The 14,154-nt window shown below is 41.3% G+C and overlaps 1 protein-coding gene and 1 non-coding gene across 3 annotated transcripts in view; one reads left to right on the forward strand and one right to left on the reverse strand.

Annotated features, from left to right (window-relative positions):
- Positions 1-14,154, reverse strand: part of LOC106078269 (core-binding factor subunit beta-like) — a 95,481-nt gene that overhangs the window by 5,301 nt on the left and 76,026 nt on the right. The gene's annotated exons all lie outside the window — the stretch shown is intronic.
- On the forward strand, positions 12,873-12,945 carry Trnak-cuu (transfer RNA lysine (anticodon CUU)). Its single transcript has one exon. It is a non-coding gene; the product is annotated as a tRNA-Lys (tRNA).

The raw sequence follows: 14,154 nt of genomic DNA on the forward strand, positions 1-14,154 counted from the left end.
TCCAGTAGTTTGTGGAACACTTTGCTTACGTAGTGGCCTACTAGTTCATTGCTCCAGTAGTTTGTGGAACACTTTGCTTACGTAGTGGCCTACTAGTTCATTGCTCCAGTAGTTTGTGGAACACTTTGATTACGTAGTGGCCTACTAGTTCATTGCTCCAGTAGTTTGTGGAACACTTTGCTTACGTAGTGGCCTACTAGTTCATTGCTCCAGTAGTTTGTGGAACACTTTACTTACGTAGTGGCCTACTAGTTCATTGCTCCAGTAGTTTGTGGAACACTTTGCTTACGTAGTGGCCTACTAGTTCATTGCTCCAGTAGTTTGTGGAACACTTTGCTTACGTAGTGGCCTACTAGTTCATTGCTCCAGTAGTTTGTGGAACACTTTGCTTACGTAGTGGCCTACTAGTTCATTGCTCCAGTAGTTTGTGGAACACTTTGCTTACGTAGAGGCCTACTAGTTCATTGCTCCAGTAGTTTGTGGAACACTTTGCTTACGTAGAGGCCTACTAGTTCATTGCTCCAGTAGTTTGTGGAACACTTTGCTTACGTAGAGGCCTACTAGTTCATTGCTCCAGTAGTTTGTGGAACACTTTGCTTACGTAGTGGCCTACTAGTTCATTGCTCCAGTAGTTTGTGGAACACTTTGCTTACGTAGTGGCCTACTAGTTCATTGCTCCAGTAGTTTGTGGAACACTTTGCTTACGTAGTGGCTTACTAGTTCATTGCTCCAGTAGTTTGTGGAACACTTTGCATACGTAGTGGCCTACTAGTTCATTGCTCCAGTAGTTTGTGGAACACTTTGCTTACGTAGAGGCCTACTAGTTCATTGCTCCAGTAGTTTGTGGAACACTTTGCTTACGTAGAGGCCTACTAGTTCATTGCTCCAGTAGTTTGTGGAACACTTTGCTTACGTAGTGGCCTACTAGTTCATTGCTCCAGTAGTTTGTGGAACACTTTGCTTACGTAGTGGCCTACTAGTTCATTGCTCCAGTAGTTTGTGGAACACTTTGCTTACGTAGTGGCCTACTAGTTCATTGCTCCAGTAGTTTGTGGAACACATTGCTTACGTAGTGGCCTACTAGTTCATTGCTCCAGTAGTTTGTGGAACACTTTGCTTACGTAGTGGCCTACTAGTTCATTGCTCCAGTAGTTTGTGGAACACTTTGCTTACGTAGTGGCCTACTAGTTCATTGCTCCAGTAGTTTGTGGAACACTTTGCTTACGTAGTGGCCTACTAGTTCATTGCTCCAGTAGTTTGTGGAACACTTTACTTACGTATTGGCCTACTAGTTCATTGCTCCAGTAGTATGTGGAACACTTTACTTACGTAGTGGCCTACTAGTTCATTGCTCCAGTAGTTTGTGGAACACTTTGCTTACGTAGTGGCCTACTAGTTCATTGCTCCAGTAGTTTGTGGAACACTTTGCTTACGTAGTGGCCTACTAGTTCATTGCTCCAGTAGTTTGTGGAACACTTTGCTTACGTAGTGGCCTACTAGTTCATTGCTCCAGTAGTTTGTGGAACACTTTGCTTACGTAGTGGCCTACTAGTTCATTGCTCCAGTAGTTTGTGGAACACTTTGCTTACGTAGTGGCCTACTAGTTCATTGCTCCAGTAGTTTGTGGAACACTTTGCTTACGTAGTGGCCTACTAGTTCATTGCTCCAGTAGTTTGTGGAACACTTTGCTTACGTAGTGGCCTACTAGTTCATTGCTCCAGTAGTTTGTGGAACACTTTGCTTACGTAGTGGCCTACTAGTTCATTGCTCCAGTAGTTTGTGGAACACTTTGCTTACGTAGTGGCCTACTAGTTCATTGCTCCAGTAGTTTGTGGAACACTTTGCTTACGTAGTGGCCTACTAGTTCATTGCTCCAGTAGTTTGTGGAACACTTTGCTTACGTAGTGGCCTACTAGTTCATTGCTCCAGTAGTTTGTGGAACACTTTGCTTACGTAGTGGCCTACTAGTTCATTGCTCCAGTAGTTTGTGGAACACTTTGCTTACGTAGTGGCCTACTAGTTCATTGCTCCAGTAGTTTGTGGAACACTTTGCTTACGTAGTGGCCTACTAGTTCATTGCTCCAGTAGTTTGTGGAACACTTTGCTTACGTAGTGGCCTACTAGTTCATTGCTCCAGTAGTTTGTGGAACACTTTGCTTACGTAGTGGCCTACTAGTTCATTGCTCCAGTAGTTTGTGGAACACTTTGCTTACGTAGTGGCCTACTAGTTCATTGCTCCAGTAGTTTGTGGAACACTTTGCTTACGTAGTGGCCTACTAGTTCATTGCTCCAGTAGTTTGTGGAACACTTTGCTTACGTAGTGGCCTACTAGTTCATTGCTCCTGTAGTTTGTGGAACACTTTGCTTACGTAGTGGCCTACTAGTTCATTGCTCCAGTAGTTTGTGGAACACTTTGCTTACGTAGTGGCCTACTAGTTCATTGCTCCAGTAGTTTGTGGAACACTTTGCTTACGTAGTGGCCTACTAGTTCATTTCTCCAGTAGTTTGTGGAACACTTTGCTTACGTAGTGGCCTACTAGTTCATTGCTCCAGTAGTTTGTGGAACACTTTGCTTACGTAGTGGCCTACTAGTTCATTGCTCCAGTAGTTTGTGGAACACTTTACTTACGTAGTGGCCTACTAGTTCATTGCTCCAGTAGTTTGTGGAACACTTTACTTACGTAGTGGCCTACTAGTTCATTGCTCCAGTAGTTTGTGGAACACTTTGCTTACGTAGTGGCCTACTAGTTCATTGCTCCAGTAGTTTGTGGAACACTTTACTTACGTAGTGGCCTACTAGTTCATTGCTCCAGTAGTTTGTGGAACACTTTGCTTACGTAGTGGCCTACTAGTTCATTGCTCCAGTAGTTTGTGGAACACTTTGCTTACGTAGTGGCCTACTAGTTCATTGCTCCAGTAGTTTGTGGAACACTTTGCTTACGTAGAGGCCTACTAGTTCATTGCTCCAGTAGTTTGTGGAACACTTTACTTACGTAGTGGCCTACTAGTTCATTGCTCCAGTAGTTTGTGGAACACTTTGCTTACGTAGTGGCCTACTAGTTCATTGCTCCAGTAGTTTGTGGAACACTTTGCTTACGTAGAGGCCTACTAGTTCATTGCTCCAGTAGTTTGTGGAACACTTTGCTTACGTAGTGGCCTACTAGTTCATTGCTCCAGTAGTTTGTGGAACACTTTGCTTACGTAGTGGCCTACTAGTTCATTGCTCCAGTAGTTTGTGGAACACTTTACTTACGTAGTGGCCTACTAGTTCATTGCTCCAGTAGTTTGTGGAACACTTTACTTACGTAGTGGCCTACTAGTTCATTGCTCCAGTAGTTTGTGGAACACTTTACTTACGTAGTGGCCTACTAGTTCATTGCTCCAGTAGTTTGTGGAACACTTTACTTACGTAGTGGCCTACTAGTTCATTGCTCCAGTAGTTTGTGGAACACTTTACTTACGTAGTGGCCTACTAGTTCATTGCTCCAGTAGTTTGTGGAACACTTTACTTACGTAGTGGCCTACTAGTTCATTGCTCCAGTAGTTTGTGGAACACTTTGCTTACGTAGTGGCCTACTAGTTCATTGCTCCAGTAGTTTGTGGAACACTTTACTTACGTAGTGGCCTACTAGTTCATTGCTCCAGTAGTTTGTGGAACACTTTACTTACGTAGTGGCCTACTAGTTCATTGCTCCAGTAGTTTGTGGAACACTTTGCTTACGTAGTGGCCTACTAGTTCATTGCTCCAGTAGTTTGTGGAACACTTTGCTTACGTAGTGGCCTACTAGTTCATTGCTCCAGTAGTTTGTGGAACACTTTGCTTACGTAGTGGCCTACTAGTTCATTGCTCCAGTAGTTTGTGGAACACTTTGCTTACGTAGTGGCCTACTAGTTCATTGCTCCAGTAGTTTGTGGAACACTTTGCTTACGTAGTGGCCTACTAGTTCATTGCTCCAGTAGTTTGTGGAACACTTTGCTTACGTAGTGGCCTACTAGTTCATTGCTCCAGTAGTTTGTGGAACACTTTGCTTACGTAGTGGCCTACTAGTTCATTGCTCCAGTAGTTTGTGGAACACTTTGCTTACGTAGTGGCCTACTAGTTCATTGCTCCAGTAGTTTGTGGAACACTTTGCTTACGTAGTGGCCTACTAGTTCATTGCTCCAGTAGTTTGTGGAACACTTTGCTTACGTAGTGGCCTACTAGTTCATTGCTCCAGTAGTTTGTGGAACACTTTGCTTACGTAGTGGCCTACTAGTTCATTGCTCCAGTAGTTTGTGGAACACTTTGCTTACGTAGTGGCCTACTAGTTCATTGCTCCAGTAGTTTGTGGAACACTTTGCTTACGTAGTGGCCTACTAGTTCATTGCTCCAGTAGTTTGTGGAACACTTTGCTTACGTAGTGGCCTACTAGTTCATTGCTCCAGTAGTTTGTGGAACACTTTGCTTACGTAGAGGCCTACTAGTTCATTGCTCCAGTAGTTTGTGGAACACTTTGCTTACGTAGTGGCCTACTAGTTCATTGCTCCAGTAGTTTGTGGAACACTTTGCTTACGTAGTGGCCTACTAGTTCATTGCTCCAGTAGTTTGTGGAACACTTTGCTTACGTAGTGGCCTACTAGTTCATTGCTCCAGTAGTTTGTGGAACACTTTGCTTACGTAGTGGCCTACTAGTTCATTGCTCCAGTAGTTTGTGGAACACTTTGCTTACGTAGTGGCCTACTAGTTCATTGCTCCAGTAGTTTGTGGTCACTTTACTTACGTAGTGGCCTACTAGTTCATTGCTCCAGTAGTTTGTGGAACACTTTACTTACGTAGTGGCCTACTAGTTCATTGCTCCAGTAGTTTGTGGAACACTTTGCTTACGTAGTGGCCTACTAGTTCATTGCTCCAGTAGTTTGTGGAACACTTTGCTTACGTAGTGGCCTACTAGTTCATTGCTCCAGTAGTTTGTGGAACACTTTGCTTACGTAGTGGCCTACTAGTTCATTGCTCCAGTAGTTTGTGGAACACTTTGCTTACGTAGTGGCCTACTAGTTCATTGCTCCAGTAGTTTGTGGAACACTTTGCTTACGTAGTGGCCTACTAGTTCATTGCTCCAGTAGTTTGTGGAACACTTTGCTTACGTAGTGGCCTACTAGTTCATTGCTCCAGTAGTTTGTGGAACACTTTGCTTACGTAGTGGCCTACTAGTTCATTGCTCCAGTAGTTTGTGGAACACTTTGCTTACGTAGTGGCCTACTAGTTCATTGCTCCAGTAGTTTGTGGAACACTTTGCTTACGTAGTGGCCTACTAGTTCATTGCTCCAGTAGTTTGTGGAACACTTTGCTTACGTAGTGGCCTACTAGTTCATTGCTCCAGTAGTTTGTGGAACACTTTGCTTACGTAGTGGCCTACTAGTTCATTGCTCCAGTAGTTTGTGGAACACTTTGCTTACGTAGTGGCCTACTAGTTCATTGCTCCAGTAGTTTGTGGAACACTTTGCTTACGTAGTGGCCTACTAGTTCATTGCTCCAGTAGTTTGTGGAACACTTTGCTTACGTAGTGGCCTACTAGTTCATTGCTCCAGTAGTTTGTGGAACACTTTGCTTACGTAGTGGCCTACTAGTTCATTGCTCCAGTAGTTTGTGGAACACTTTGCTTACGTAGTGGCCTACTAGTTCATTGCTCCAGTAGTTTGTGGAACACTTTACTTACGTAGTGGCCTACTAGTTCATTGCTCCAGTAGTTAGCGGAACGCCTTTTCAGGCCTCGCGGAACAGTTTGTGAACCACTTCTCTAGCCGTACAATGAATTATTTCCTTTGTTTAAATAGCAAGGTGCCCATGTTGTGGACTAGCCAACACCGAGTCCCGACCTCCACCACTATTGTAACGTAGACATGTTTACGCCAGAAACGGCCGTCAAGTAATTTTTTGGCCCACGCGAATGCCATTCTAAGTGAACAGGCCAGCGATAACAGTAAGAATAAATTCTAAGTGATGTCCGCTGTCACAAGACAGTCCTTCAGTAGAACACCTGATCAATGATCACGGACAGATATCAACTGACCAATATCACCTTCCAGACTAAATAACAGGGGGGGGGGGGGGGCAACCATAATGTGTGTATATGGGGAGGGTACAATTACTTCAGCACCCCCCTTCTATTGTCATCATCAACAGAGCATTGAAAAAAAAAAAACACAATTTCTGACCCGCGTAGACAGTGGGGCGTTGCCGTAGGGTCCAGGGTGTCGAGCGAAAATAAGAAAGACGGAATGAAAGGAGGGACAAGGGGGCGTTTGTGAGTTAATTATAATGTCGGTGACCGTGTCGGTGTGAGAGATATGGGCGGCTGGGGCAGAGGGCTTTGGACGGGGTGTTAAGATGAACGGAAATATGGTGGTCAAGTTAACGATCGCTTTTTTGAACGTGTAGGACACCTTGCAGGCACCTTAAGTCATCCAGTCAGTCACCCAGTCAGTCATCCAGTCCAGTCATCCAGTCAGTCAGGTTAAGACTAAAGCGACTAAAGACGTACTGGGAACTGTTCTATTGTCATCATTGTAGCAGACTTGGACATTAGCAATAGATGTCAATTTAGAAAGACTTTTTTTTTGTATGAAGGGAGGTAATATAAAAAAAGGAGAAATAGTTTGTTACTGTAATGCCTAGAATTGCGACCCTCTTTTTTTTTTTTTTTTAATCTTTTTGAACATTTCCTAAACTTCTTCACATTTTACGACTTTAAAAGAAAGATGTTAATGTCATAGAGATGTGCTGTATAAGATTAGATTTATGGTAAAGTCTGAAACTATAGGAATCATTACCGAAACGTTATTTATAGTCCAACATCAACGTGGGACTTCTATGCTGCACAGAATAGTAGAGAACATCCTCAAACATTACAGACTGTATCAAATTGAAGAATGAATAATGAAATGTGATCGAATGACTAGAAATGATCAAAATATTATTATGCAGATATTTTTATGTAAATTGGAGTTGGTAATGATTTGCTTTGGCAGTCACTACTTCATAAAGTGTCACAATACTTCTGTATTTCTACACTACAGACCCATAGATCTAGCTACTAGCCATGACCTTGAACTTATGTCGATGCTGATACTGTAAAAAAAAAAGTATTAATAACTATAATCTAAAGAATGATGATCTGTCCTGCCCCGACCTGCCCTCCGATCTGACCACTAATCATCAATTCGTGTCCACAGACAAATAGCTGACCCTGGCCACTCTTTTTTTTAAGCCGCTTTGCAAAAACAAGGACTGACCACCAGGAAAAAAATCCACCCTTATAGCCTGGGGATATTAACACTCTCGAAACAAGAAAATGGTACCAGTTGTTTTTTTTTTCACTCTGATGTGCAGCGGACATGCCCGCATACTGCTGGTCTCACAAAACAACACGAGACAATGCAGCAAAAGAGACACACACAAAAAAAGTGACCATTACAGCAGTACCACACAGATGTGAAAAATATATTTTCTGGTAGAACTAATACAATATGCATCGTTCAGTTCTCTACTCACTACAAGTTTGGGCTCAAAGGACTAAGTTATTGTTGAACAGTTGAGGTTACGTTTGGGACTGCGATAAAGACTTAAATCTTTAACCACAAGTGTTCTTAACAAATGTCTGACCAGGCCCAAATTTTAGAGCGTGCAAAATGTGATGATCAAACAGGGTCATGTGACATATGCTAACAGGGTCATGTGACTGATGCTAACAGGGTCATGTGACTGATGCGTTCTAGCGACGCACACCAATGTTATACTTGCTCTTCTCTCTGAATGGTGCATTTCTACTGTTCCGAATGCAGGGAAATGTCCCAAAACCCGCTGTGGGAACTCACAGAGCTATTCCGACCACCTAACTGCAACGGTCGGACTCTAAAAGGGGTCTTCTGAATGGGGTCTCCATTGCCAATTAGCAAAACGCATTAACATCTGTATCAGACCTGTCAGGAACTTTTGTGTCTATGTGCGTGTTTTGTGTGTGTGTAGGCCAACACATTTTTACACACTAGACTTTCTGACAATCATAAAAACCGTCGAACCATCCGCCCCACCCATCTTCCCGCCACTGACTACGAATGTAAAAAAAAATATGAACCAAACCCTGTGATCTTATGATCTTGTGAATAGACAAAGTGGCAACTTTTGGTGGAAATGTAAAAAAGAAAACCACAACTATTTCCCTTCGAGTTATTTCCCATGTTAACATTGGACAGAGGCGCGAAAACCAGAAAAGGATGATCGTCTTCTAGAACGAGCTGTCACGTGGTTTGACCAAAAAATAATATTAAAACAACTCGTAACAACGTGAGGAAACAAGTCTGAATATTTTAGGTCAAGAAAAATATATCCTACTTTTGGTGAATGTACAACAATGTCAAGGACTTTTCATTGTTTGAATTAGGTGACTTTTTGTGCCATCTCTATGTAGTGAAACAGTTGAAGTGAAGTAGGCCACTATAATAAGGTGAGCTGAAGGGACAGGGGAGTTCACTGACGCTCCACTTTAACATAGACCATTTTATACCAGTTACTTCTTGGGACTTTACGAAGACCAAGGAAGGAGAAAATGGTCAATATCTAAATAGCAGTCAAATATAAATGGAAGTGGCTTTGAAGATGATCTACGCTGAATACAGTGCTCGTGTTATATTTATAGAAGACGTGCTAACTATAGACAAAGTTGCCATCATTGAACACAGACAGTATTTCTCGGTGGGGAGACAGCAAGTTTCAAAAGGCAAAATTTGGAAAACTACTTTCTTGGGTGAAGATCTAAAAGATTTTCAAATTAAATTATTCATGAAAATGTTTTCTTAAAATAGTATTTGTCCGAGATAATTGATAAGGATTTAAAAAAAAAAAAAAAAAAGAATGAAATGTAAATGTTTTGGTACCAATTTAAAAAAAAAAAGCAACACTTGCCAACTCTAAATCAAATAGTTTACAGAAATCATGCAGCGCCTGGAAAGTAAAATAACTAACCCGACGGTTACAAACGATTTTTCTTTTCCATATAAGTCTCACAGGATTTGAGATAGATAATACACCAGGGATAGGATTCGTTGTCATATTGGGACCAACAGACGGAGCGCGCTGACTTCCCCGACCTCATTAACATTCTAGGGATCAAACCCAACACGTGCAGGGACTTCCCCTAATGGTCTATCACACGACCACTTCCATCCTAATTTTTTACCATTTCCCCATTCAGTCACAAAGTCAGGACGACAGGATCAGTTCATCGGCTGTCTCCGCCGGTCACGTGACGAGACCCCGGCCTGGTGCAGGGGTCTAAGTCCATGACGCCGTGAGGGGCTGTGGGCGCCCCCTGGTTGTGCATTCTCGTCATGAACTCCACCAGCGCGCGCTTGAAGTAACCTCTCCACAGCTCGCCCAGTCAGCAGTGGGCGCTCCACTTATCATGGGCGGAGGTGTAGGTTGGGCCGAACCTCCTCTAGAGAGCCCTGGCCGGAACTACGAGGAGAAAGTAAAAAAAAATTGCCAGTTGACGACACGGAAGGTCATTGTGTCAGAAGAAAACTGCGCTCAAGTCATTTCTGGCAAAAGGTCATTTGTCAAAAGTTAGTTTCGTGTTTGATCACTAGGCGACTCACGGCCAGATAATATCAGTTTCAATGTAAATGGCATGATTCTTCCATTCTTTAAAAAAAAATATATGCAAATCAAAAAGACCTAGATAATTACTTGTTAAACTTCTTATATAATCTCCTAAATTCTGCTCAGCTTAAATATAGCATAATCAACCATAAATATAATAGTAACAATAATAATCTTTATTATCCTTAACTATAGAAAACCAAAATATACGTTCACACCAGACTCACTCATAATTTATACGTGAAATGTTTATATCGGATAGGTGAATTGTATTTTATGATTTGATTGACATGGGAACAAAGAGTCTTTGTGTCTGTTTGTTAAAAGTTGAATACATTTTTTTTTTAATGAAACACTTTATAATCTCAAACCACACTCAACTATACATCCAGTTTCACGCAACACTTAACTACATAGGTCAGTACTATACATCCAGTTTCACGCAACACTTAACTACATAGGTCAGTACTATACATCCAGTTTCACGCAACACTTAACTACATAGGTCAGTACTATACATCCAGTTTCACGCAACACTTAACTACATAGGTCAGTACTATACATCCAGTTTCACGCAACACTTAACTACATAGGTCAGTACTATACATCCAGTTTCACGCAACACTTAACTACATAGGTCAGTACTATACATCTAGTTTCACGCAACACTTAACTACATAGGTCAGTACTATACATCCAGTCTCACGCAACACTTAACTACATAGGTCAGTACTATATATCCAGTCTCACATAAGGGATGGAAGTAGGCAAGGTTCGAACCCCGCACCAGCCTGACGACAGTCCAGTCAGAGGCTCCTAATGGACAAAGTCAACTAAATCTAAATCTTTCGTTTTCCTGATTCAGGATTTAATTAAGATTCCTTGTTTTAAACTCATCCAGGAAGAACTAGTAGGCCTACTTCTGTCAAGCTGTTCTAACAGATGGAATACGTTCTCCGGTCTCAGGCTTTGATTCGGATTCCTTTCTCTAAATGCAGTTAGAAGGTATGACTTTGTCCTAGTATTGGCTAATAACAATATTATCAGGCTACTCATTGCATTTTTTTTTACATTCTATATAATCTATAAGTATAATTCTGACATGTAGATTATATTTGTAAAATCAATAAACTGCTTTAAGCCTTTAAAAAAAATAGGTTGAATAATAAAGCTAATAAGAAAAGCTAAGATAATTTCCACCCATCAAACACTTTAACACAAACACTTTTCTTACTAAATAAAAAATTTCTGCCCCCCCCCCCCCATTTTTTCCCTTTTTTTTTCTCATCCCCACTCCATCGTTTTCTAAAAGAAAAAGTTTGAAACTTAGTTCAAAGGTTAAGGTCAGAACAAGGTCGGGAGCCTATCCTCTCGTCAAACCGAAACAAATTAGGAGTGGGGGCAGGAGGGGGGTTATGACGTGATGGCGCCCCCCTCCTCCAGCACGCCCAAGTCGTTACCGTTAATACCCCAACATCAAATACACGTGTCCGACACTGGCAGGGCCGGGTCCGCTTAGTGGCACTAGTGACGTGAGGACACCGTCCAGGCGACTTAGGGTCATTAGTAAAAATATGAAACAATCTGTCTTGATGGCTACTTTTTTTGTGTTGCCCCTCCCCCTTTGAATGTTAGTCTCCACCTAGATTAGGTCACACGTCCCCCAGATGTTCTGATGGAAGCAAAAGACCAGACTTGAGTTGGTCTAAACTACTCTAAACTATCAAGTAGCCATGAGTTTCTATACATTTTAGTCATGTATTTGTACTGATGAGGTGGACCTGCATTGGTCTCTGAAAGTAGGTCACCGTCAAGACGTGGGAGTGGACAGAAACAAGCAAAATAAAATTTTAAAAAAAGCTTATATTAAGTGTATCAAGAGTAGCAATAATAAAATATGTGTGATTAATTAGAAATATTTTTACCAATTGTTTATGTTTAGCGCTATTGCATGCTTTGAGCTTTCTTGACCAGTTGGAAAAAGGTGGGGGAGAAAGAACGGGGAAAGACCTGAATTCGAACACGGTAACCACTCTGCTAGCGAAGAGCGTATGAGCACAGAAGATTGTAGAGCTATCTATTGTTTCTATTTCATGTTTGTGTTCACTAAGCTTCAGACCGACGACCTATAAAGGGAACTAATTCAGCTTATATCACCACCTCAGTCAAAACTATTTCTTGTCCTTGTTCGGACTACCAAACAAAGTAATTAATTACCAAGAGTTGATTAACTAATTGGTTAGTTTTGTATTGATTCTTGTGCAAAATTTCAGCTTGATCCGAGATGGAGTGTGGGAGAAATAACGTGTACAAACTTTTTACCAGACAGACAGACAGATAAACAGACAGATGATATAAGTTTATAAGCTTTGTAAAAAAAAAATAGAGCTGACTGGAGTCATTGTGTCAAAGAAATAAGCTACATTCATGTAAAGAACCCAGACACACACAAAGTGATAAGTTCTATACAATCTAGGTCAGAATGTAATTCTTCAATTGCCCTTTCACTGCCTCTATCTTTCATGTGATTATAGGCCTATTATTTATTTTAAAAAAAATATAGGGATGGAACTTTTTAATTATTTTGTTTTAATTTGAGAAACTAAACTATTGTATGCCTAGGCTACACGTTGGACAGAGACAGAAGTGTAGAGTACATTTCACATACGATGCTTTTACAGAGATAAGGAGGATAGCACAAACAATCTGTGAAGGTGGGTTTATGGGGTTTTTTTTTACACTGTAGCCATACTTTTTGTTTAACTTGATATTCGTTGATGTAGAAACTCGCTTTACGACTGTTAGCACGTATTTAAAAAAAAAATGACGTGTACAGAGCTTCATAGGGAGACGTGCACCCCGGAGGATGACTGGGGGGGAGGGGCACCTTCCTTCAGCAATAGATAGTAAGGGGGAGGGCCTAATCGAAAAGGTCATGGCGGACAACATTTCTACGTCATAAATAAATTTAAAAAAAAAAAAAAAGTCGTATTGAGGGGCATGTATCCCAACGTGGATGTAATGACTTACTAAAGTAAAAGTAAAATACAGCTAAATCGGTTAAAGTAAAAAAAAATGGCAGCTACTATCAAGGAATACACGAATATGTCTAATATGTGTAATAGACACGACATGTCACGTAGATACTGAATAGCTAGAACTTGCAACAAATGTTTTGCTCAGGCAGTACAATCTAATTAGGAATAGTAACAAAGTTGTCTGCCCCCTCTTACGTGCCCGGCTAGCTCAGTCGGTAGAGCATGAGACTCTTAATCTCAGGGTCGTGGGTTCGAGCCCCACGTTGGGCGATTTTTTTTCCTTACTCCTTTAAAAGGATTGACCGTTACAGGAATTATTTTAATTATAATACAAGTTAGTCAATAATATTAGATTCTAGAGCCCCCCCCCCCTAAAAAAACATCTTATTTACTCTTTGAAAATAATAAAGAATCAGGGGGCCGATTGCTGTAAGATATTTAAGGAGACAAAAAAAAAAAGTTTTGTTTTGTTACGTTTCAGAATTCCACACATATAAATATCACTACATGAAATGTGGTCATCTACTACTGATTGATGATAGAAAATTTAAAATTTATATAAGACACGTTATAGATTCTATGTCCAGAATTATGATAGAAAATTTAAAATGTTATATAAGACACGTTATAGATTCTATGTCCAGATTGATGATGGAAAGTAAAAAAGTGAAGTTCTCTTTCAGACCTTGTGGTCTATAGGGCAGATGATGTAAAGGTCTTCTGTTTCTGTGGCCCATGCTTAACGAGGGTGTCATGTGGCCAGCACAACGACCAACCGCCTTTACTTTTCCCCAACTTATGTCAGGTACCCATTAGAGCTGGGTAGACTCAGAGGCGCCCAAAGATCCCGAAATTAAAAATCCCCAGTCTTCACCAGGATTCGAACCCGGAAAACAAGCGCTCTACCGCTTAACCACCGCGCCTCCTTATCGTAAAAGACAAGTTACTAGATTCTATGTCCTGATCGATGAGGGGACATTTAAAATCTTAAAAAAGATTTACCAAAGGCAAATTAAATAAATAAAACATGTACAATTATTGTTTCCTAACCAGAAATCTTGAATTAGACGTTTGAAAAACGTGTCCCCAGCAAAACTAGTTCCCATCGTCATGTGCGGAGGGAGGTAAGTCTAAACAAATCTCATTTCGTTTGGTGAGGTGCAGAAATGAAGCCAGTGGTGTCCCCCTACTGAGTTCATTATTACTCTCCACAAACAAACAAACAAACGCCACAAAAGGTCCCTGCCACGCCAAGAAAGCGGTCTTGCCTGACTGACTACTACCACTACTGCAGCGAGCACCACGTGATGCGACATTGAGGTCACGTGTCACGGTAATACGCGCTGTTGATCTGCCCCCGAGCCACGGACACTTTTTTTTTTGTATAGTTTTTTTTTTTTTTTTATTATGATTATTTCTTCTTCTTGTTCTTTTCCATTGTCGTCTGCTAGGGGCCCCGTCCTAAAGAATCGTCTGCCG

This window comes from Biomphalaria glabrata, chromosome 7 (assembly GCF_947242115.1).
Source record: "Biomphalaria glabrata chromosome 7, xgBioGlab47.1, whole genome shotgun sequence".
NCBI classification, from domain to species: domain Eukaryota; kingdom Metazoa; phylum Mollusca; class Gastropoda; family Planorbidae; genus Biomphalaria; species Biomphalaria glabrata.